The sequence below is a fragment of the Rattus norvegicus genome, chromosome 11 (genome assembly GCF_036323735.1).
Source record: "Rattus norvegicus strain BN/NHsdMcwi chromosome 11, GRCr8, whole genome shotgun sequence".
Lineage (NCBI taxonomy): Eukaryota > Metazoa > Chordata > Mammalia > Rodentia > Muridae > Rattus > Rattus norvegicus.
Genome location: NC_086029.1, coordinates 30,988,492 through 31,012,818, shown reverse-complemented (window position 1 = coordinate 31,012,818; position 24,327 = coordinate 30,988,492). Strand labels below are relative to the sequence as shown.

The window sequence follows — 24,327 nt, the reverse complement described above, 5'->3', positions numbered from 1 at the left end:
CAACTAAACAGAATGGATTTCTCCATTCCCTGAAACTATCAATAGCAAAGTCCCCTTGATGAAAGGTAGCGCCCCAGAGTCCCTCCTCCACCCATGTCTGACTGTTGACAGATCCGTTCCTTCAAGGATCCAGTGCAGGCGTCCTCAGTAGCTTAGAGGCCACGATGTCAATGTCCAGCTAGAGTTTTCATGGCAGTCTCAAACTGCCCTCAGAGAGTTCCTTTGGGGTGATTGAGCTGAAACCTAACCTGATCAACACAAGACACCCCAATCCTTCCTCAAATCTGCTGCTTTCAACCATCCTCACCTAACTACACGCTAACTCCAGCCTGGGTGCGGGTACTAAATCCCTCAGAGTCATTTCTAAGGCCTCTACCTTTCCATGTTAGATTTAACTGGAATTCTCACTAGCTTCATCCTCAAACTCTGTTCAAATACGATTACTGCCCTCCACCTCTGTGGTCACAAGCTCAGTCAACCCTTGCTGCAAAAGGCTCGCACCGGTGTAGCTGCTCCCACTCTGATCTTTATACTATTTATAGCATAAAAGGTTGACAGATCTTGGGAGATGGCTCACTCAGTCAAAGTACTTGCTGTATGAGTACAAAGACCTGATTTCATCCCAGAGCCTAGGAGAAGAATCTAGGGGAAATGGAGCTCACTTCTAATCCCAGCTCTGGGAACGCAGAGATGAGACTACAGGACTGGATGGCTAGCTAGCCTAGATAAACCTGTCAGCACCAAGCACTGACCACTGAGGGACTTTGTCTTAAACACAAAGAAGGAAGTGGCTCTTGAGGAGTGACACCCAAGGTGTCCTTTGACTTCCCTGTGCACACATGTGAATGAACACCTGCACACCCCATGTGCATCCACATGGATGCATGGACAGAAAGATTGATCCTTTCGAAATTAAATTAAATCAGGTGATCACTTCTTTGCCTGCCCCTCCAGAATCTGTCTTCTTGTCTCCCCAACCTTTCCTCTGACCCCTAATTGTTCATTCCTGTTTCTCTGCTTCCAGGCACCTTGTGAATACGTGGGACATAGTCTGCCCCAAAGTTCCTCATCTGCCTTTCCCTGTTTCTGAAAACTTCTTATCTACTTCTGGCACATCTCCTGCAGACATAGGAGTGACTTCTTTCCTTACCTCCTAAGGATCTTTCTCAAATGTTCTTTCCTTCTAAGGCCTTCTATGACCATCCCAACCTAACTGAGTAACACAGTACCACTGAGCTGAGTAACACAGTACCACTGAGCTGAGTAACACAGTACCACCGAGCTGAGTAACACAGTACCACCGAGCTGAGTAACACAGTACCACTGAGCTGAGTAACACAGTACCACTGAGCTGAATAACATGGTACCACCGAGCTGAGTAACACAGTACCACCGAGCTGAGTAACACAGTACCACCGAGCTGAGTAACACAGTACCACCGAGCTGAGTAACACAGTACCACCGAGCTGAGTAACACAGTACCACTGAGCTGAGTAACATGGTACCACCGAGCTGCATCCTCGCCCAATCTCCGGGGACTTAAAACAGCAGTTATTGGTTTTTGCTGCAAGCACATCTGTAAGTGCCTGAGGGTCAAGGCGATCCTGGCTGAGCTTAGCTTTCAGTCACAGCTTGTCTGGCCTGCTTTCTTCCTATCTGTAGATCAGATAGATGGCAGATGAGTCTTCTGTGGAGTCTGCGTAGCGGGAGCAAGAGCTTCCTAGGGAAAGCATGTGTCTTGGTGACGGCCAGTTGGGCTGAGCACAACTTGCAAGTGACATACTTCCCCTTCTCTGGTATTGACAACACCTACACCGTGGGCTTGTTTTTATGATGCGTTTATTGTCTCGGTCTTGGCTTGGATGGAATGTTACTATTAGTGAGCTGGAAGCACTCCTGCGACTCCTGTTATTCAGATTCTTCCTCCTGAGAGCCACTCTCCCTGACAACAGATCCAGGTGGAGCATCTTTCTCCGATTCTCCTCTACCTGGTCTTTTTACATAGCATTAGTCTGTACACACCACACCACATCACTCAGGCTCTAGCTCCTTCTGCCTCTTCTATCAAAACACAAGCTTCTTGAGACTAGATTCTTCAAACAGTTCCTGGAGTAGAGTTTTAATGAAAACCACTCAGTATGGCCTAGGGAGACAGTTCAGCAAGGAAAATCCTTGCCATGTGTTCCCCAAGTTGCTTTGGTCACTGTGTTGTCTCAGCATCAGAAACACAAGTTAAAATTTTGTGTCAAACTATGACTTGCATTCAGACCTGCAGATCTACACAAACTGGGTGTGGCCACGCACACCTCTAATCCTGATGCTGGACATCAGAGGTAGGAGGATGTGTAGGAATCATTGGTCAGCCAGTCTAGCCAATCGGTGAGCTCCAGACTCAGTGACAAGAGGAAAGACCCCTAGTATTGACATCCGGCCTCTCCATGTGCACACATGGGAATGTATGTAATCATACCTGTACATACACATACATAGCCCCCTATTCACTGAACAAATATAAAAAAAGACAGGAAAAGTCTAAAGCTCTAGTAGAAGTCATCATGGGAGGTAGAAGCACTGTAGTATTATATCATACCATTCGTTTCTTCAGGGAAGAATTTTATTTGTGTTTTCTAAGTGTTGGGAATATCACCTAGAGTCTCGTACAGTCTCTGCTGCTGAGTTACATTCTCAACGCTGGAGGAAGAGCTCTTGTTGATATAGCATCAATAACACTTTGCATTTGTGTGTGTCTTTAAAATTTGCTTATGATAAACAGCCCACGTAGGAGAATTTCTGAGTTTCTTACGATACAGTACATGATGTTTTGATTATTCCTGAAGCGCTTCTCAGAGCTTGTCATATACCTATACTTCTTTTTTTTTTACAGTCTAGATTTTTTATTTATTTTTGTACAGTAAGCCACAGATTCACAGGGAATGGGCTCTAGCAGCTCAGGCTCCTCCCCGTCGGTCCTCACAGCGCATGCTTCTCTGGGTGGAGCCGGCTGTTGAAGCTAGGTGCCTTTCTCTTTGGCTTCCTTCTTTTTTTTTTAATTTATTTAATACTTAATAATAATTCTTTGGTTTCCGGGCAAACATCCCCCTCCCCCCTCCCCTTCCTTATGGGTGTTCCCCTCCCAACCCTCCCCCCATTGCCGCCCTCCCCCCAACAGTCTAGTTCACTGGGGGTTCAGTCTTAGCAGGACCCAGGGCTTCCCCTTCCACTGGTGCTCTTACTAGGATATTCATTGCTACCTATGAGGTCAGAGTCCAGGGTCAGTCCATGTATAGTCTTTAGGTAGTGGCTTAGTCCCTGGAAGCTCTGGTTGCTTGGCATTGTTGTACATATGGGGTCTCGAGCCCCTTCAAGCTCTTCCAGTTCTTTCTCTGATTCCTTCAACGGGGGTCCTATTCTCAGTTCAGTGGTTTGCTGCTGGCATTCGCCAACTTGAGTGTTTCTTATTTACATTTCGAGTGTTATTCCCTTTCCCGGTTTATGGGCCAACATCCCCCTAACCCTCGCCCTCTCTTTCCTTATGGGTGTTCCCCTCCCCATCGTCCCCCCATTGCCGCCCTCCCCCCAACAATCACGTTCACTGGGGGTTCAGTCTTAGCAGGACCAAGGGCTTCCCCTTCCACTGGTGCTCTTACTAGGCTATTCATTGCTACCTATGAGGTCAGAGTCCAGGGTCAGTCCATGTATAGTCTTTGGGTAGTGACTTAGTCCCTGGAAGCTCTGGTTGCTTGGCATTGTTGTTCATATGGGGTCACGAGCCCCTTCAAGCTTTCCAGTTCTTTCCCTGATTCCTTCAACGGGGGTCCTATTCTCAGTTCAGTGGTTTGCTGCTGGCATTTGCCTCTGTATTTGCTGTATTCTGGCTGTGTCTCTCAGGAGCGATCTACATCCGGCTCCTGTCGGTCTGCACTTCTTTGCTTCATCCATCTTGTCTAATTGGGTGGCTGTATATGTATGGGCCACATGTGGGGCAGGCTCTGAATGGGTGTTCCTTCAGTCTCTGTTTTAATCTTTGCCTCTCTATTCCCTGCCAAGGGTATTCTTGTTCCCCTTTTAGAGAAGGAGTGAAGCATTCACATTTTGATCATCCGTCTTGAGTTTCGTTTGTTCTAGGGATCTAGGGTAATTCAAGCATTTGGGCTAATAGCCACTTATCAATGAATGCATACCATGTATGTCTTTCTGTGATTGGGTTAGCTCACTCAGGATGATATTTTCCAGTTCCAACCATTTGCCTACGAATTTCATAAAGCCGTTGTTTTTGGTAGCTGGGTAATATTCCATTGTGTAGATGTACCACATTTTCTGTATCCATTCCTCTGTTGAAGGGCATCTGGGTTCTTTCCAGCTTCTGGCTATTCCCATGAAGTATTTCTAATTGTTATTCATTTTCTAGAAAATTGTCTGTTCCTTCCATTATCTATTCGCTTTGGATTCTCCACTCATTGTACTCCCCTTTAAACATTTTTATGACTTGTTTTTGATAGCAAGGGCTACCTTTTCATTTCAGACTTGAATAGTTTATTTTTTATTACATTTTGATATATTAATTGAGAAGGAGCACACTCCACGATGGGCCTGTTGAGGTCAGAGGATGGCTCGCATGGTTTGATCTCAACCTCCGTCATCGAGTCCCACAGATCCACAGGTCATCAGGCTTAGCAACAAGCACATATAACTCACAGAGCCATCTCCCTGCTCAGCAACTTTGGTTATTCTACATAGTCTCTCATTGTGTCCTGATAAAGATTTATTTTTGGTGGTCTTTCCTAACATAAAATTATGGCATCATAAATTGTCTTTATCTCTATTGTATTACCTTTTCTGTGTTGATAACTTCGGCTTTGATTACTATTCCTGCATTCTAAATTTTCTTTGACTTTAACAGGTTAACTCTGGTGTGAATCCTTTTGAGTTCTCACATATCAATATTTTTAGCTTTATAATTTGGCAGAATAAAACCTGGAGGTTTGAGTCATGTTGTCCCAATCTAGTGTCTGAAGAAATTTTCCAGATTGGGAAACAATCTTTACCAATCCTATATCCGACAGAGAGCTAATATCCAATATACACAAAGAACTCAGAAAGTTAGACTCCCAAGAGCCAAATAACCCTATTAACAAATTGGGTACAGAGCTAAACAAAGAATTCTCAGCTGAGGAATATTGAATGGCTGTGAATCATCTAAAGAAATGTTCAACATCCTTAGTTATTGGGGAAATACAAATCAAAACGACCCTGGGATTCCACCTCACACCAGTGAGAATGGCTAAGATCAAAAACTCAGGGGACAGCAAATGCTGGCGAGGATGTGGAGAAAGAGGAACACTCCTCCATTGTTGGTGGGATTGCAGACTGGTACAACCATTCTGGAAATCAGTCTAGAGTTTCCTCAGAAAATTGGACATTGGACTACCTGAGGACCCAGATATACCTCTCTTGGGCATATACCCAAAAGATGCTCCAGCACACAACAAAGACACATGCTCCACTATGTTCATAGCAGCCTTATTTATAATACCAAAAGCTGGAAAGAACCCAGATGCCCTTCGACAGAGGAATGGATATAGAAAATGTGGTACATCTACACAATGGAATATTACTCTAGCTATCAAAAACAATGACTTCATGAAATTAGTAGGCAAATGGATGGAACTGGAAAATATCATCCTGAGTGAGATAACTCAATCACAAAAATCCACACATGATACACACTCACTGATAAGTGAATATTAGCTCTAAAACTCGAAATTACCCAAGATAAAATCCACAGACCACATGAAGCTCAAGAAGAAGGCGACCAAAGTGTGGATGCTTCAGTATTTCTTAAAAGGAGGAACAAAAATATTCATAGGAGATTTGGAGACAAAGTTTGGAGCAGAGACTGAAGGAATGGGCATTCAAACCTTGCCCTACCTGGGAATCCAGCCCATATATACATACAGCCACCAAAACTAGACAATATTGAAGAAGCCAAGAAGTGCATACTGACAGGAGCCTGATATAACTGTCTCTTGAGAGACTCAGCCAGAGCGTGACAAATACAGAATGCTAGCAGCAAACCAATGAACTGAGAATGGGTTCCCCGTCAGAGGAGTTAGGCAAAGGATTGAAGGAGCTGAAGGGGCTTGCAACCCCATAAAGACAATACCAACCAACAAGAGCTCCCAGGGACTAAACCACTACCCAAAGAGTATACATGGAGAAACTCATGGCTCCAGCTGCATATGTAGCAGAGGATGGCCTTGTTCGGCATCAAGGCTTGATCCCTCAGTGTAGGGGAATGTCAGGACACGGAGGCAGGAAGGGAGGTGGCTGGGGAGAGGGAACACCCTCATAGAAGAAGGGGGGCTTATGAATGGGAAACTGGAGAAGGGAATAACATTTGAAATGTAAATAAAAATCATCCAATTAAAAATGTGTATATATGCAAAAAAGAAAAAAATTTCCACTGAAGTTTTTTATTTTATGTACTATATCTTTCAGTTTCAAACTGTCTTCTGTGTATTTTAATGAATAATCAGCATATCTTTATTCATACCCTTTACTAAGTGAGATAGTTCATTCAAACTTCTTTATTTTTGTAAGTATTTTGTGTTTTTTAAAGATATTTACTATAGCAAATTTACTGGAGTTTATCAGAGGAAATTATTAGTTTAAAATCTGGAGTCTATGTTCATTTAATTTCAATGTCAGTTGAAAACTTGACAAATATTTTCACAAATGTCTTAGACCAGTAAAAATCGTATTCTTTCTGGATGGGTTACATATGCAGTAAACAAGGCAGTATTTTTTTTATTGCTTCTGTAATATTACCTCAATGTAATGGGTTAAATAAACACAAATTTGCCTAAAGGCTCTGTCATCAAAATTCAGCATAGAATTGGGGCTGGGGATTTAGCTCAGTGGTAGAGTGCTTACCTAGGAAGCGCAAGGCCCTGGGTTCGGTCCCCAGCTCCGAAAAAAAAAACCAAAAAAAAAAAATTCAGCATAGAATCATTGGACAGAACTCAAGTTTCTAACAATGTTAAATCCTTTGTATATAAGAGTATGGGTGATAACCCAGTTCCACAAACTTTGTCACCTCCAGGGTTGCATGTTTCATGTATCTAATATTTTGGGGTTTTTTTTAACATTTTAAGGAGTTTAGTGATTAGATTGAGATCACTTGATTATTCAGGTTTAGTCATATCTGTGGTGTCCCCATTACCAAATAAGTAAGCATATTTATAGATTCCAAGGAATAGTCATTATAACCAGAGCTCTTGTGAGAGAGGGTGAATTCTGCTTCTCACGACATGGCAAAGCATGTCCTGACCTATCCTTATGTCCACTTACTGAACATTAACACTATATCACAAATGCACGTGGACTTCTGGACCCTCGGGAACATGTCAGACATTTTTTTCTTTATTAACTTGAGTATTTCTTATTTACATTTCGATTCTCATTCCCTTTCCTGGTTTCCAGGCCAACATTCCCCTAGCCCCTCCCCCTCCCCATCTAGATGGGTGTTCCCCTCCCCATCCTCCCCCTATTACTGCCTGCCCCCCAACAATCACGTTCACTGGGGGTTCAGTCTTGGCAGGACCCAGGGCTTCCCCTTCCACTGGTGCTCTTACTAGGATATTCATTGCTACCTATGAGGTCAGAGTCCAGGGTCAGTCCATGTATAGTCTTTAGGTAGTGGCTTAGTCCCTGGAAGCTCTGGTTGGTTGGCATTGTTGTTCACATGGGGTCTCGAACCCCTTCAAGCTCTTCCAGTTCTTTCTCTGATTCCTTCAATGGGGGTCCCGTTCTCAGTTCGGTGGATTGCTGCTGGCATTCGCCTATGTATTTGCTGTATTCTGGCTGTGTCTCTCAGGAAAGCTCTACATCCGGTTCCTGTCGGCCTGCACTTCCTTGCTTCATCCATCTTATCTAGTTTGGTGACTGTATATGTATGGGCCACATGTGGGGCAGGCTCTGAATGGGTGTTCCTTCTGTCTCTGTTCTAAACTTTGCCTCCCTATTCCTGCCAAGGTTATTCTTGTTCCCCTTTTAAAGAAGGAGTGAACCATTCGCATTTTGGTCATCCTTCTTGAGTTTCATGTGTTCTGTGCATCTAGGGTAACTCAAGCATTTGGGCTAGTATCCACTTATCAATGAGTGCATACCATGTGTGTTTTTCTGTGATTGGGTTAGCTCACTCAGGATGATATTTTCCAGTTCCATCCATTTGCCTATGAATTTCATAAAGTCATTGTTTTTGATAGATGAGTAATATTCCATTGTGTAAATGTACCAAGAAAAACTGATTTTAACATGTAAAGGGAAAACCAAGAAGTGGCTATCATAGGTGGCTTATAAAAGTCTGACATGTACACCTATGATAGCCACTTCTTGGTTTTCCCTTTACATGTTAAAATCAGTTTTTCTTGGCTCTTGTTGGCATTTCTACTTAGGCAACTCCAATATTAGCAACAATTGTGACATTTCACTTTCACAAACTCTGTGGGGATAGAACTTGGAACCCATGCAGAACCTCATATGCTGATAGATAACCTGATGCTCAGAGGATTGGAGCAAATTACACATGCAATGGGCTCCATACACAGATTCCGTACACAAAGGCGAGGTTGTTTGCTGCCTTCAGTAGATGTGTAAAGGGCATGTCTGAACGTTTACATGGGCTACCATGCGACAAGAGACTCCTACTTAAAAATAGGGATATATGACATCTGGTCCCTATAGTATGGGGGGTTATTTGCCTAGAAGTTTTTATCTGCTGAATTATAACACGAAAAGGCATTTGTGTGAAGATCAAAATGATTCCAGATAGTTTTACCAAATGTCAAAGAAATATAGAATATTTTATTTTAACTTTCAGGTTTGTCTACAAAATTAGTGTAGGTGACACCTGAGGTAGAAAAATAATAGACCTTAAAGAGACCTTTATTCATTGCTCCATGATCCTGTGTTCTGCACCTTAAGTAACCTAGCTCAGAAAAGAGCTGGAACTTCTCACTGCATTCCTCAGTTAGATGCACTGCCTATCTGTATGATGCCAGAGAGAAACCAAGGGATCATCCAAAAAGAACTGCAGGTTTGTGCATACTCTGATTGATGGTAACCTGAGCATGTGACTGTGGGAGAGATTATGATGCTTTCTGTCAGACAATAAACGTAAAGAGATTAGTGAAACCACTTTAAATTGATGGACACCTTAAACTTGATAAATGGATAAACGTCTAACGGAAGCGTCACCCTTAGGGATGGCAGGAAATGAACATTGACGTGATGAATGGAATTTCTAACTATCAAGCCATTAGCTGTGGTGTGTTTGGTTTCTAAGCTACATTTATGATCCCTTTTGTCAACCTCCTTCATTTCTAAGCTATTTCAACCATGCTCTAGTCTTTGGTGATATTACTTCCACAGTCACATAGAAGTGACAGACCTTTTGACATTAAAGGGAGCCCATTAATATATACTAAATGTGGAGAAGATATGTGTTGATAAGGGAAGTTTTGTAGCTTCAGAGTTGTTAGACATTGGCATGATGTTTTAATTAGCCCTCCCAACACCCAGGGACTTTCTCCCAGAAAATGTTGCAACAATATGCTAGCTTTCTATTTAAACTGCACACATTAATTACCATGTTTCAGCAGGATACCCATATTTTATAAAAATTTAATGGAGTATATGGACCTTATCCAGAGACTGTAAGGAAGTATAAAAGATTAACAGATCTTAAAGATAAAAAGAGTGTATGCCTATAGTAACGTTGAATTTAGTCCACCTTACGAAGTTTTGTTTTAGTTGTGAAGAAAATAACAATAAAGAGGGGAAACTAATCAATTCAATTAAAAAAGTTCAAGCATCCTATCTTCAAGTGTCATTTATCACAAAGTATCTTCAGGAATAGGAGCTAATACAAAATGATACTTTTAATTAAACTTAAGATGGCAACTGCTAAGAACAATCCATTTGGGTGATAGTATATATGTATTTAATGTACATGAAAACGGGGATACATCGGCATTTACCAAGCCTGATAGGTAATAAAACCCCGAAACCTTCAAGCTCAGACTTTGACAGATGGAAGACAAATACCAAAAAGCAACCCCCCCAAAAAAATCTAGTTGCTCTACCATGCGACTATGAAAATTCGATGGCAGTGGCAGTGTTAAGTGGCATGTTATGTTATACTCTGACCTTACAATGAGGTGACAGAAGGACAATGTTGGTAGTGAATCTACTTTGCCAGTGTTGAAAACATTGGAATTTGTTCCTTGAGTTTCTTGATCATTATTATACTAGAATATGAGATTACATTAGAGGACACTAGTTGAACATAGAGTTTCAACTATATGGTAAGATTTGGATAGATGAATAGATAAAGATGAAGGCTATTATATTCACTAGCTATTCTTGCCATGTCACCTAGTTTCAAAAAGTATGAAGACTATGTATAATGTAGAAAAGTACTTAAATATAGATGGATGGGTAGATATTTGATAGATACATACCTGCACATAGATATATGCACACATATGAATACTGTATAAATACTAATCCATATTTATTTTAAGTAAAAATAAATGTAAAAGTAATGAGCAGCTTAATTTTGATGACGGAATAGGTTTTGTATGAGTCAGTGTGGTCTACTGTTTGAAGAAAGAAAAAGCATAAGCTAAGATAGGAGAGAGGGAGAGGGAGGAAGGGAGAGAGAGAGAGAGAGAGAGAGAGAGAGAGAGAGAGAGAGAGACCCTCTACAGTTCTAGCTCACAGACTTATAAAAGTCAAATCAGAACTAAGGGCAATCTGGAAAAAAAAGAAAAAACAACCCAGGAAACAAATTAGCACAAATAATATTAGTAACTTTTTTCCATTATTTTCTGATAGACAAGGGTTGTTAGTTCATGAGTAAAAGATAAATTTGTCTTGGACATAATCCATAGTGTATACTTAGTAATAAGATCAACACATTGTGAACAATTTTCTTCAAACCTATAACTATATTTTTTCTCTTATTCTGTGACTTTGGGATTTTTCAAAAGATACTAAAGAATATTTTTATCTCTTCACTAAAAGGAAAGAAATGCAACCTGAAACCATCATCTGAAGAACTTTGAACTTCTGAATCTCACTGGTAAAATAGAGCAAATAACTTCAGCAGATCCAAAAGCATTCATGCTTCATCCATGGCACTAACTCTTCTAGGTTTTAAAAGGAAATCTATACTTTCAATACGAGGAATCTGAGATGTTAAATGCAGATCTGCCTCAAGCATATTAGATGATTTTCAACACCTGGTATCTGTGACTTAAGACTATTCATTTATGTGTCTTGAAGCTCCTTCCCACACCCAAAGCACAGCTTTAAAAGCTACATACATTTCTATTTATCTCCTTCATTATTCTGCTGTTAGGTGGCACCTCCATAAATCTACTATGCTGATATCTCAGTAGCTTAACCTAGAGCAACGTCTTAATAATTTTGCAACCACTTGGGTAGTTCAGCGGTAGAAGGCTTGCAGATGAACACAAGGTTGGATTCAATCCTTGCCATCACCAAAATGCAAACAAAAATAAACAAACAAAATCCTATATATGTTTCCTCCATGCAGCTCTTAAACCAATATCAACCTCACCTAGTTAGATAAACTTAAGAGGGAAGTAAGCAGTCAGGTGATTCATCACCCCAAGGCACATTTTCTATTGTATTTCACCTAAACATCAAGGTATGAAACAGAGAATGGGTCAGCAGCTGGTAAAGAATTGGGGTTACATGGGGATTGAAAAGAAAAGGTTAAAAGGTCACAAAGAATTATTAAAGATCACTTGTTCATTAGCCTAAGAATGATGAGGCTTCGCTAGTGTATGTCTGAGTGGTGTACATTAAACATGCATGGCTCATTATTTTTTAACTCATGGGATTATAAAATAAAGCCTATACAGTATAACAATAAATTAAGGGTAGAGATTTGGAGTTCAAGTTAAGTAATCTCTTCTATCACAGTTGCAGACCAGCGTCCTGAAAGATGTATGGAAAGAACTGCAAAAAAGAAGAGTTCCCTGGAGCGGTCAACTTGTCCTTGTGTTGTTAGATGCTGAATGCAGTGGCTAAACTATAACAACAGCATTCTCAAAAACAACAACAACAACAACAGCATCATCATCAACAACAACAACAACAGCTAAGGAAGAAAGGAGATGATTAATAAAAAGAAGTGAGGGAGAAGAGAGTGATACAGACAAGTGCTAGGGGAATTTAGAGTTGTTTTGCATTTGAGTATAGAAGGGGTTGTTCCATTACATCTTGGGTTAAGTGTTTAGAAAAGAATTGTTAGTCTTATACAAGAACAATGTCAAGTAAATTATATGAAATATAAGACCTCTTTATGTTTCATTTGTTATATCTTAGAAGCATTCCGGTATCAGATGCTGCTTTGTACTTTTACTGGAAGAGTGGCTTCTGATTGCATGATAATGCTGGATAAGGCTCAGCCAGATAATAGAAAGATTTTAACTTTGAGACTAGAATGTGCAAGAAAAAAACTTTTGAGAAATGTCTCCGGCGGAAAACTGAAATTTTTGAAAAGGATCTCACCATTGGAAGGCATCGTCCATCTTGCTCTCCTCCACTTCCCAGTTATGTGCATTAGTATAACTCAAAATAACTCACTAGGAATGGGGTTCTCTCAGTTTCACATCTCAGACGTCCCTATATTTTCAAAGGAGTTGATGTTCTATAAACATTTATTAAGTGTATTAGGACACAAGCTCTCTTATCTAAATTAACTTATGTTGTCTATCAATTAATCTTGAAAATCAGGTAAGACTGGAAATAATTAAAATATGATGTCTGTGTGCTCTAGAGATTGCGTGGGAAGGGAAAGGGTATCCATGCAAATTGATTTCCAGTCTATTTCAAACCTAGTTTCAGTCAATGTATAAACAACAATAACATAGACTGCACGAAATTTCACATTTCTCTAAATTGGAATTAAAAGGTAAATACTACTGTGCAGTAAGGCAAACACAGAAATTTATTTTAACTTTTATTTTGTATATGTGTGTGTGTTTGTGTTCATCTATGTGTGTGTTTATGAATGGACATGTGTGTGGGCATATGCACACCCATGTGGAGGCCTGAAATCAACCTCAAGTGTTGCTACTCATTCATTTTATTTTCTGAGATAGTGTCTATATCTGGACTGAGACTATCATGCTGTAGGGATCTGCTTATTTCTGGCTCTCCAAAATTTAGATTTCAAGTGGACAGTACCACATGCTCTAATTTTCTTAGGTTCTCCAAATTGAACTCAAGACTTCATGCTCACAAGGCAAAACTTTACCAACCAAACAATATCCTAGACTCCACAATTTTCATAGTATTTTAAACAGAATATTGCTTAAAGCTAATGTAACCATGATTTTTAAATAATTCATCTTAGTCAAGTTTTCAAAATTATTTTCAGCTAATAACTGCTTCTATTTTAAAATTTCATTGTGTAAAAGATTATTTGCTGAATGTTAAATATACAATTCATCTATTTCCTCTTTTTCCTCCTCTGCTAAATTATAAGCTACTTACCAGTACAAAATTCATGAGTATAGCCATCATTCTATTTCCAGTGGAAATATTTATTTTAAAATACTGGTATAAACAGGACTGAACAGAAACAAATGCAACTGATTCTGTGTTACATACTCAGTCAGTAACCAAGGAGGCCAAGTCAGCCTCTGAGTTGCGAGCTTTCAAATTGCATGAGACATCACTGGGTATGTAACATTAGAGCAATGGAATTGGCATTGCATCTAGCAGATGGTTGGTGGTTCCTGAAATCACAGCACTTCCCAATATTTATCTCATCATAGCACCATGGAAAATTACACTGTATAGACTGTTAGAATAAATGATCCAACAAAACTGTCCTGGGGGCTCCAGATGTCCAAGTCTCTGCCCAGTCATCCTCTGGGCTAAGGGGACCAATAACCCATCAGTAAACAGTCGCTCCAGGCTTGGAAGCTCTGGTTCACAGCTTCTACTGTTATGACAGCTCATATTGGGCACAGATGCATTACCTACTGTATGAATGCTCTGCTCTTGGTAATGGAGCACTGTGATAGTCTGACAAGGTTCCTCTGCCACTGGCAACTGGTGCCTTACTGGCTGACCCCTTCAGCAAAGCAGCAGTAAAGCTACTTCATGCAGAAGCTCTGGTTATCATCAAATGATATGCACTCAAGTTCAATCCATTCTGGATTCCATCAGTGTTTCAACTTCTGTTGGAATCCTTGCTCACTGACTCAAACAGCTTGTACAACCATGTAAAAAATATTATGGTACTGTCAGTTGAGACAAAAGGAAGAAGAATATTTTTTTAAAAAGCTGGTAGTATCGCTTCTCGGCCTTTTGGCTAAGATCAAGTGTAAAAAACTGGAAGAATTGTTTTTTAAAGAGATGTTGATTTTACTTAATCCTGTAATATGAACACATAGGTGTAAAATATGAGTAAGATGCTTTATGAGATGCTTTACAGCCTGTGGTTCTGCCAGTACAACAATGGCTGTTTTGGAAAGTGCAATAATCCAGTAGTTACTTAGTGTTCAAGGCTGGTCTTCATTATATACTGGAATGCGGGAAAGTAGAATCTAATGTCAGTGAAGAAGTGTACTTGGCTTACAAGGCAACTAACTACAAGCAAGCAAAGAGCAAAGGCATCCTTCTTCTATGGTCTTATGTAGACATTCAGAAAAAAAAAAAACATTGCTGAAGTTAGATCTGGATTCAGGATATGAATTAAAGTTGTGTCTTCCTGTCCCGCGCTATCGTCTCGCCAGCAAGAACAGACACCAGGATCCTTCTGCAGCAAAGCGTTTATTGCATCTTGAAGAGGAGATGCCGCGGCCCCAGAGAGCGTTAGCTTTATATCCCCCAAAGCAACGTGTTCCTTCCTGATTGGCCGCATAGCCGTGATCTCATTGGCACACCCCAGGGTGGGCAAAGACTTGGCGCGAACACACCCTTGCACATGCGCACTGCGTCCTTCGGGGGTGGACAACAGTTGTGCCCTGTACTAACAGACAACAGCTGGTACGGGTGGCTACCAACATCTTCCTCCCTCAAAGATCTGAATTAGAAGTATACCTTCCCAGTTATTAAGCATAAATCCTTCATAGGTATGTCCTTTATTTTGAAGTTTTAATTAATTCCAGATGAAGTCAGGTTGACAACTAAGAATTGCCATCACAGATACTAGCAATAAACATGGTTTTTTTAAGACATTAATATACAGTTGGTAATTGAAGACATAAGAACTTTAGATCACTCAAGAAGATTTAGTAATTACCTAAAATGACAAAGAACTTATAGACTATGTTCCTAATAATGTCATAATTCAAGGAATAGTCAGGGACTAACAAATATATAAACAATGTTCTTAAGTAATGGTTTTAGAAGTAAAAAGAACATTAAATAACATTTGGAAGACTAGTAAAGACTATTGGATACCATCAAATGTATCCTCTGCATTCAATCACTCAGTAGGTCATCAATTACCTTTCAAGAGCTCATAGAGAGGAGAAGTAAGAAAAACCTTTACCTCATAAGTCTACAACTAATGAGATATTGAAGCTAAAGCATCCTAACTTGGAGAAGCCTGCAAGAAAGCATTGATCTCACAGCAGAATCATCCCTAAGTTCGAAACAATAGACAAAATATTCAGTGAAGAAACAGAAATTAGCTTTTCCAGTAGGATGAATCAGTGCAGTACAAAATAGGAAGCCTAAGCAGAAGAAGGGAGAAGAATAACAGTATTAATTTGTAGTACTGATCAATAAAAAATTACACATGGAAAGATTTGGTGCATCTAATCATGTATAGTCTTTCCAAAATAAGAATTAAGATGGGCTGATATATGGGACAGGGGAAGGGAAGCAGAGAGTTTTGTGAAGTTTCGAGCTAACATGCCCTGGCCTGATTGGGAGTTCTGCTAAAATTATGCTAGACCTGGCAAAGCCACATTAGAATTATTTTGCTTATGATTAACACTCATGCTGGAAAAATCGGTAACTATTGATTTCAGGGGAGCTTTATAGAAGGAGCCAGACATTATCTTCATTATTTGCACCCAAGGAAGAGGCTCCAAGTACCAGCTCTGGAGCAAAGACTTGAACAACAGGAAATGCTCTGGACAAGGACTTTGCAATTTCCCCATATACTCACTGTCATTCTCATCTCTGAAAATCTGCTCCCTACAGCTATTCTTTGTGTTTATGGGTGTGTTCATGTGTAGTAATACACACATGTATGCATGAGTCTAGAGGCCAGTGATCAACCAGTTATTTTTCCTTTGATACTTTCCTCAATGACTTTTTTGGGCAGTGTCTCATTGGTCTGGTTCTGGTAGAGAAGGCTAAGTTATCTGGTCAGACATCTACCTCTTTATTATTACTTCCTCACAGCTGTCTGAACTTATAAAGACATATCAGCTTTGACAAGGGTTCTAGAGATAAAACTCAGATCCTCGTGCTTACAATGGCAAACGTTTTACTGACTGCTATATCCCCAGTCCAACTCATTTTGAAAATACAAATGTGACTGCATAAGTCATACACTGCTACCTAATAGTACATTGCAGTGATCTGAATGAGAATGGGGCCCAAGGATTCATATGCCTGAATTCTTGGTCTCCAATCAGTGGACCTGTTTGGGAAGGATTAGGAGGTCTCCCTTATTGGAGTTGCAGTAGCACTTAGGGTGGACTTCGAGGATTCAGTTTGAGGTTGCCATTCCCAGAGTGCTCTCTCTGCTTCTTGCTTGTTGATAAGGATGTGAGCTCTCAGCTGTTCCTACCACCATGCCTTTGCTCCACTAACATAGACGCTAACCTTCTGAAGCGATGAGCTCAATTAAATGCTTTATTTTAAAAGACCATTGCCTCATTTTAATGTTTTGTCACAGCAATAGAAATGTAACTGAGACAGCTACTCTAAAATATTTCATCTATGACAACACCATTTATTTATCTAACCAATGAACGGAAGACAATTCTAGAGTCTACTGAGTAATTCTACTGAACTCGGGTGGATTCACTCAAGAATTTGCTGCCAGCTTGACTTTGATGGCTTCACTTTGATATCTAGCAATTGGCAAGCAAGTCTTGGGGGCAGGCTGCTTTACCTCAGCCTTCCCTGTAATGACTGGGAACTGTAGTTTCTTTAGTTCCACGTCTATTTATTGAACGGCTGTGCTCTCAAGAGCAAAGTTTGACATCACTTCTTTGTGAACTATTAACTAATTCTTCAGGACAGAGATTTATACCAGCTCTCCCAAATTTCACAATTCCTTACACATATTTTTAATAGCAATTATTTCTTTGTATTATTATTATTATTATTATTATTATTATTATTATTATGTATCTGTCCTAATCAGCACACTGAAGGTAGATACTATAATTTTACATCATTTTTAGCTAACACAGCATTTGTTTACATTATATAGATAATAAATGTGTTCTGGTGAAGGAATATTTTACTATGTAATTATCTTTCACATCCTTCAAGATTTGGAAGAGAAGTAACAGGAGAGATGTCCACTGAGTGAATTTTACCCCTAGATTGTGAACAAAGTTCCCCTCTGTTGAACAGTGTTAAACTGACTTCTTCTCTTGGTTGCACCAAAGGAATCTGAAAAAGTTGGCATAAACTAATCTCACGTAATAGAAATCTCTCAAGTTCTTCAGATCAACTTAAATTGTAGAGTGAGTAACTGGTGAGAAGTCATTTTCCAATGAAACAAATTATTATAATTTATAGCATACATCATGAAAATGAATATGTCATTAAAAGACATATTCAATGTGTGATTAAAATTAAAATATGTTAGCTATTCAGAATTCTCATTCTTCCCTTATATAGTCTATAATAGCAGCATTGAGATTTTTATATGTATGACAAATGCTAACTCCTGAGTCATATGTAAAACATTTCAGTGAAATTACAAAAATTAGAACTCCATTAAGTTGTTTTAAACATGATTTGTAAAACTCCTCTCTTCATCTTCAGGTGCTTTCAGTTTGATACTAAAATGGCAGGTGTCTGGTATGTAACCATCTCTTCCTATAAATGATATTATTTTATTAGCTACTATAAATGTTCTCCAGGAATTCAGGTATATCTCATTTCACCAGTTCACTTACTTGTTACATGTCTTACATATGAGGTAAAACTCATACTAGTCTTAAATTATAATTGTAGCATATTATTCATGAATATCCTCATACTATGACAGCTGACCAAACTTGAGGTGAAAACTGTAGAGTTCTAGAACAAAATAAGAGGGTTCTATTTACAAAATAACTAAGGATGTAACTATAAAAGAACAGTTCTTGAAAATGAACAAAAGAGATATAAAACATTTATTCCAATAAGAGAAATGTATAAAAGCAAAGAAGCCTGGGTCAGTAGAAAAGGTGGAAAACGTTGAACACATCATTGGATCAAGTTTTACTGATATCTAAGAACCCATTTTCATGGCTGGATTTCTAATCCATTTATTCAGAAAGAACACCTACAGAAGTGGTTTTCAATAATTCTTTGAGTCAAGGAAACCTTAATAAAAGAAATATACCATATTGCTGTGTTTAGGAAAACTTTGTAGTTAACGTTTAGGAAACTCTTTAAGACATATGATGATTAAAAAAGAGAGGTGAAACTAGAGAATATTTTAGGGCAGGATTTTTCAAGGAGGTAAAACTACAGGGTGTTTGTTCTACAGAAAGATGTAACACTCCATCCTGCAGCAAAACTTGTTAAGACATAAAATAAACAACTCAAAACAACATCAAGAAGTCCCAGAAACTGAACAGATCACTATGCCTCTCCAACTTAAGAATATATAACTGTTGAAAGAGTAAAAACTGTTGAAAGTCACTCCTACACAAGACAAGCTACAGCAAAGACTCTCAGACAAGCCAAGGTATCCCTTTTTCAGAGACTTTTTTAATCAGTTTATTTTCTTTAAAGAAGGTAGGAATATCATGTATATCAATGACAGAAAGTCTGAGGAAATGGGAAAGATAGTTAGTGACCTGATATGATAAAAATCCCTTCTTCCCATTCACTCTGCAGACTTATATCCAGGCCACCAGATAACTTGGCTGTCTTTGGATGTTAGGAATCTGCTGTACCAAAGTCTATACTTTTGGATCCTTTCTTTTCTTTAATTTTTTCCATCTTTATTAAATTGGGTGTTTCTTAATTACATTTTAAATGTTATTCCTTTTCCTGGTTTCCAAGATATCTTGAAGAATCAAAGACTAGCCAATCATCCTAAACTTCTGAAAGAGAGAGAGAGAAATTGGACTGTCTAGAAGAGACAGACTGGTTGAGATTCCTAGAAGAGACTTAAACCAACTAAGCCATTGGGAAAGGATGCTCTCCAACTGGTTGAGCTAGTTTGTTGTGTAGCGTGCTTCAGGTATCTAACTTTCACATACAATCACCCATGATGGAATGGACATTGGTGTGGTGTCACTGACTCATTTCTGCTCCCGTATATCTCACCCATATTCCCATAATTATCCCCAATCAAATTCATTATTTTGCTAAGTTGAACTTCATTGCTATTTGTACATCAGTCGGTCAATAATTCCTATCTAAAGTTGAGTAGATATTTCTTATATATCCCCCCAAATATTGTCACATAACATGTATCCTTTCTTAGTGGACATAATTTGGAGTTATAAAAGCAATTTCAAATAGCCTCATATTTGAAATGTATTGTGTTACTTTTCTATATCAATTATTCTATGAGAGCCATCTAACCCCCTTTTTAATTAACTAGCACCTGAGTTCCTAACCCTTGAACATGAAATGTGATTGGTCTGGGTTGTAAGTTTTATATGGAATAAGGGATTTATTTGAAATCAACCAAATACACTCTGATTACAGCCAGCAAAGACATTAGTAAAATTGTATTACAGACAAATTGAAAAAGCTGACTTATAAAAAGCATAAAAATCAGGCAGGCATTTTGGTATTAAGGCAATATCATGCAACAAAATAATTCTAGTATGGGTATTACAGTTTACTCTGAAACCACTGTCCTGACTTGCTGGAGGAGGCTACTATTCTATCATTTCCTGAAGCATTTAATTCTGAAGCTCTCATTCTTCATATCATTAGGGCATAATGCCTCATGTAGAAGCTTTGTGACTGTGTAAGCCTGTCTTCTGATTTTATTCTAGTTGCCAAGAGGGAATAGAAATAGCTGAGTTTCAGCTTCCTTTTAAAGGGTGCTCTTGGTCTCCCTCACATTCAAATTACCAAAGGACTACAGATAAAATCAGGGCTCTACAATTAGTTCAGGTTAAGCAGAAACATAAATAGGGACCATTGTGAAGGCAAGGGGTTTGGAGGAAAGGGGGTGGGAGGCAAGGGGTGCAATATACATACATAAATTCCTCATCTTTGCTGACAATGTTTCCACCAAGAGCCATAGACTTTATAACAAGACACAAACACAAACCATGGAATAGTTGGTCACAGTGACCCAGGAGAATCGCAGAACCTTGCAGTTATTGCTATTGCTCCTGGTTTTCCACCATATTTGGAAGGTAAGTCTCTGTGACTGAAGGCACCATGAGCATCAGACACAGGAAGAGCTGGAACTGATGTGAGAGCTTCCTCTGTGACTCCTGGCTCTCATGATACCAGAAGGTGCCACATAAGCTTTCAAAGGAAGGAAGGAAAAAAGTCAACAGCAATCCAGTCCAGCTAATGCTTATGAACTGCAACAATGGTCAGCATGCCACTTTGACCCTAAGAGTATGGTAGCAGTATGCTTGGTGACCAAGAGCTTTTCAACTAAACTAAAGATCTGTTCAACAGGGGGGAAATGAAGTCTGGTAATGGAAACCTAGACAACTACCCAGGACTAGTGAAGTCATGGATCTTGGAATTATACCAATGAATGTGAACAAATAACTTATCAATAGGCATGCTAACATGGATGGTTAAAAGCTCAGGAGGGATCAACCCTAGTAAGAGAACTGCAAGCAACTAAGAAATATTGAGAGAAGAAGCAGAAAATAAAAGTTGTCCCAAGGGGAGAACACACCAATCAGTTATCCAATACCAAATGGTCAGCCCTGAAAACCTTTGATAAAGTTTGAATCCCAAATTATATCCACTTGAATGTAAGACCACCACAAAATCATGAGTTACAATAAGGACACTGTGTTTAGGGATAATTTTTCAACGTAAAAGATATATACACACTGGCTGGTTCTCATAGCTGACTTAGGTTCCAATTTGAGCTGCGTGTGCCCATTTTCATGTGATCTACGCCCTAAAACGAAAGCGTAGAGTATACAGACTTCAAATCTACTTGTTTTTAAACAGAAGAAATGTTAAATTTTGTTATTCTAATTTTTCCTTTTTGAATAAGAATTTATAACATAAAATATCTTGTGCTTTCGTGTTAATTTTTCATTCGTATGTTCTATGAGGCTAGACCTTAGTATTTCTATTTCATAAGAGAAAATGTGCCTTAAGTACAAAGCTACCTACCCCTGCTGTGCACACCCTTGCCATTAAATTAAAAAGCTTTTCATCTGTTCCACTGTTAGTCTGTTGTAATGAAAATTTTAAGACAAAATAATCTATCTTCTGTTTGGATTCCAGTAGAAAGCTTAGTGTTATTGCTATCTTTGTGCCAAAATAAAATTTTAGGATGAAAAAGCAGAAACTTATGCCAAGGAAGTTAATGCTATTGCTTTTCGTTCCAACTCTTACTTTGAGTTTTCTAACATCTCAGTCGTCTGATTTCTGTCCCTCCAATACACTAAGAGTACAGTCTTTCTCTTCAGCAGACACAGTCCAGAAGCTTATCTATCACCAAAATATTCACTAGTGCCCTCAAGCCTTCATTGTTCGGACTGGCCCCACTTGCCTAAAGACTATGAAATCAATACAAGACTTAGAGAGCTATGAAAGGCATTTCTTTAGAGCTTATCAGTATGTATCCTTCTTTGTAATTTTTAAAGGTTCTGCTATGGTTTAAATCTGCAATAATCCCTATGGGCTGGTGTTTTGAGTTCTTTGTGGGTGAGCCCAGCTGTTGGAGTGTGAGGAAGCAGAGTCTAGCTGTTCCCAGTGGATGACAAGGAGTGGGCTTAGTGCAAATTCCATCTTGTCTCTGCTGCAATGTGAGCAGTCACATTTTCCTTCTTCACGAACTCCAGTATAGCCTCCCTACAACTTAGACCTCTGGAACTGTGGCAGAAGATAAATCTTTCTTCCTTTAAGTTGTTTCTGTTTGTGGTATGATCTCAGCAATATGAATATAGCTGGCAAACACTCCCTTTATAGCTAAAGGGGACTGCAACCGCATAGGTAGAACCATATCAACTAACCAGACCACCCAGAGCTTTCAAAGACTAAACCACTAACCAAAGGGTATTCATGGAAGGATCCATGACTCCAGATACATATGTAGCAGAGGATGGCCTTATCTGACATCAATGGGAGGGGAGGCCCTTGGTCCTGTGAAGGCTGGATGCCCCAGCATAGGGGATGCTAGAGTCACGGTGAGGTGGGAGTAGGTCAGTGGGTAAAAGAGATCCATCACAGAAAGAAAGGGGAGTGGGGAAAGGGGAGAGAGGAAAGGGGGATGGAATGGGGAGTTTGTGAAGGGGTAACAAGGAAGGAGGATATCATTTGAAATGTAAACAAATAAAATTATTAATAAAAAACTATTGATAATATCTTTATAACCCTTACAAACAGACAGGAGAAAAATGTAAATAAACCACAATCAAAGAAACCCTCAGTTTACATAATTTCCATAGATGATGAACTCGTTAATATCTACTAATCACTCATATCTTATTTTGTGATTTTGGTGGATTAAGTAAGAGTGGCGTCCATAGGCTCATATATTTGATCCTTAGTAACCAGGGATGGTACTACTTGAGAAGGAATGGAGGCGTGGCTCTGTTGGAGGAAGTGTGTCATCAGTGGTGGACTTTGAGGTTTCAAAATCCAATCTCTTTTTTCCTTCTGCTTATGCATCCAGATGTAGAACTCTCAGCTACCTCTCAGCACCATGTCTGCCTGCCTGCCACCATGCTTCCTGCCATGATGATTATAGACTAAACCTCTGAAAGTGTAAACAAGCCCTAATTAAATATTTATTTTATAGGAGTTGCTGTCCTCATGGTTTCTCTTCAAAGCAATATAACACTGATGAAGACAAGGATATTTTTCAAATAAATATTTTTTGTGTCTTGGTACAGTTAAAATTCACCTGAAACCTACCAGCATTCAATATACAGTCACTTATTGTAAATACCAGACCTAAAAAATATTCAGGTAAAGGGCCATACAGCAGATTCCTAAAATAATAGAAGGATGTTTATGACATTTCTTGGGAAATTGACAATAATAACGCAGATGTTTTAAGAATTTATTCACATAAAGTGGTAGTGTCGCTTCACTGAAGTCTCAACTTATTAAATGTTTCCACGTGCTTTGACCCATCAGAGAAAGATGCATGCATAACTGTTTTGTATGGTGCTGAGCTTACACTTTTGCATCTCTGTCCTGGCAAGGCCTGCTATTACAGAACATTAATCAATATTAGTTCCTAGGCCTGAGCAATCATCAGGTACTCATCTTTAATTGGAAATTTTCTCTTTAAATTTTCCTTTCTTTTTAATACTTATTAAATTTTGGACCACTTCATCTGCCTCAATTAAAGATATACTTTTCAAAACCAATTTGGATCATAACCAAGCAAATATGGATTTCATTATGGAAACTAAATACAAGTTTCTCTCATTTTTCAGAGTGGCACACAGTAATTTCAGTAATGCTCTTTACCCAGGATAAGAAACTTTTTAGTAGACATTTAAGTACAAACATCAGCAAAAAATGTGGTAACTGGAAATAGACTATGCTATTGAAAATATATCTACTGGCTTCATTTCTTGTCTTTCTTTTTTTTTAGTATTGCAATATTTTCAATTTTGTTACATGATTATATTTCAAATGCAAGTCAGGCATCTTTTTAAAGACTGTGTCAAGTATATTTATATGTCTTTTAGCTAGTAAAAGGAATTCCCTACACACTTAGTTCTAAAATGTTTCTAAAGCTGACTAAAAGGAGTAAGAAAATAGGGTGAAAAGTGGGAAGAAGGAAAAATAAGACACTATAGGATTTTTTCTTTTCTTTTATTGGCTTTTTTCTTTATTTACACTTCAAATGTTATCCCCTTTTCCAGTTTCCCCAACTCCCTATACCCTCTCCCTTCCCCC

At 39.0% G+C, this 24,327-nt stretch overlaps 1 long non-coding RNA gene across 2 annotated transcripts in view; it reads left to right on the top strand.

Annotated features, from left to right (window-relative positions):
* Positions 1-15,022: 15,022 nt before the first annotated feature.
* The window catches only part of LOC120095597 (uncharacterized), an 86,412-nt gene continuing 77,107 nt past the window's right edge, over positions 15,023-24,327 (top strand). The window contains exons 1-2 of one of the 2 annotated variants that reach the window (XR_005491157.2): positions 18,224-18,985; positions 19,306-19,486. This is a non-coding gene — a long non-coding RNA (uncharacterized LOC120095597). Of the gene's footprint in view, positions 15,183-18,223; positions 18,986-19,305; positions 19,487-24,327 lie in introns of those variants that run through there. The other variant, XR_005491158.2, reaches the window with a different exon arrangement.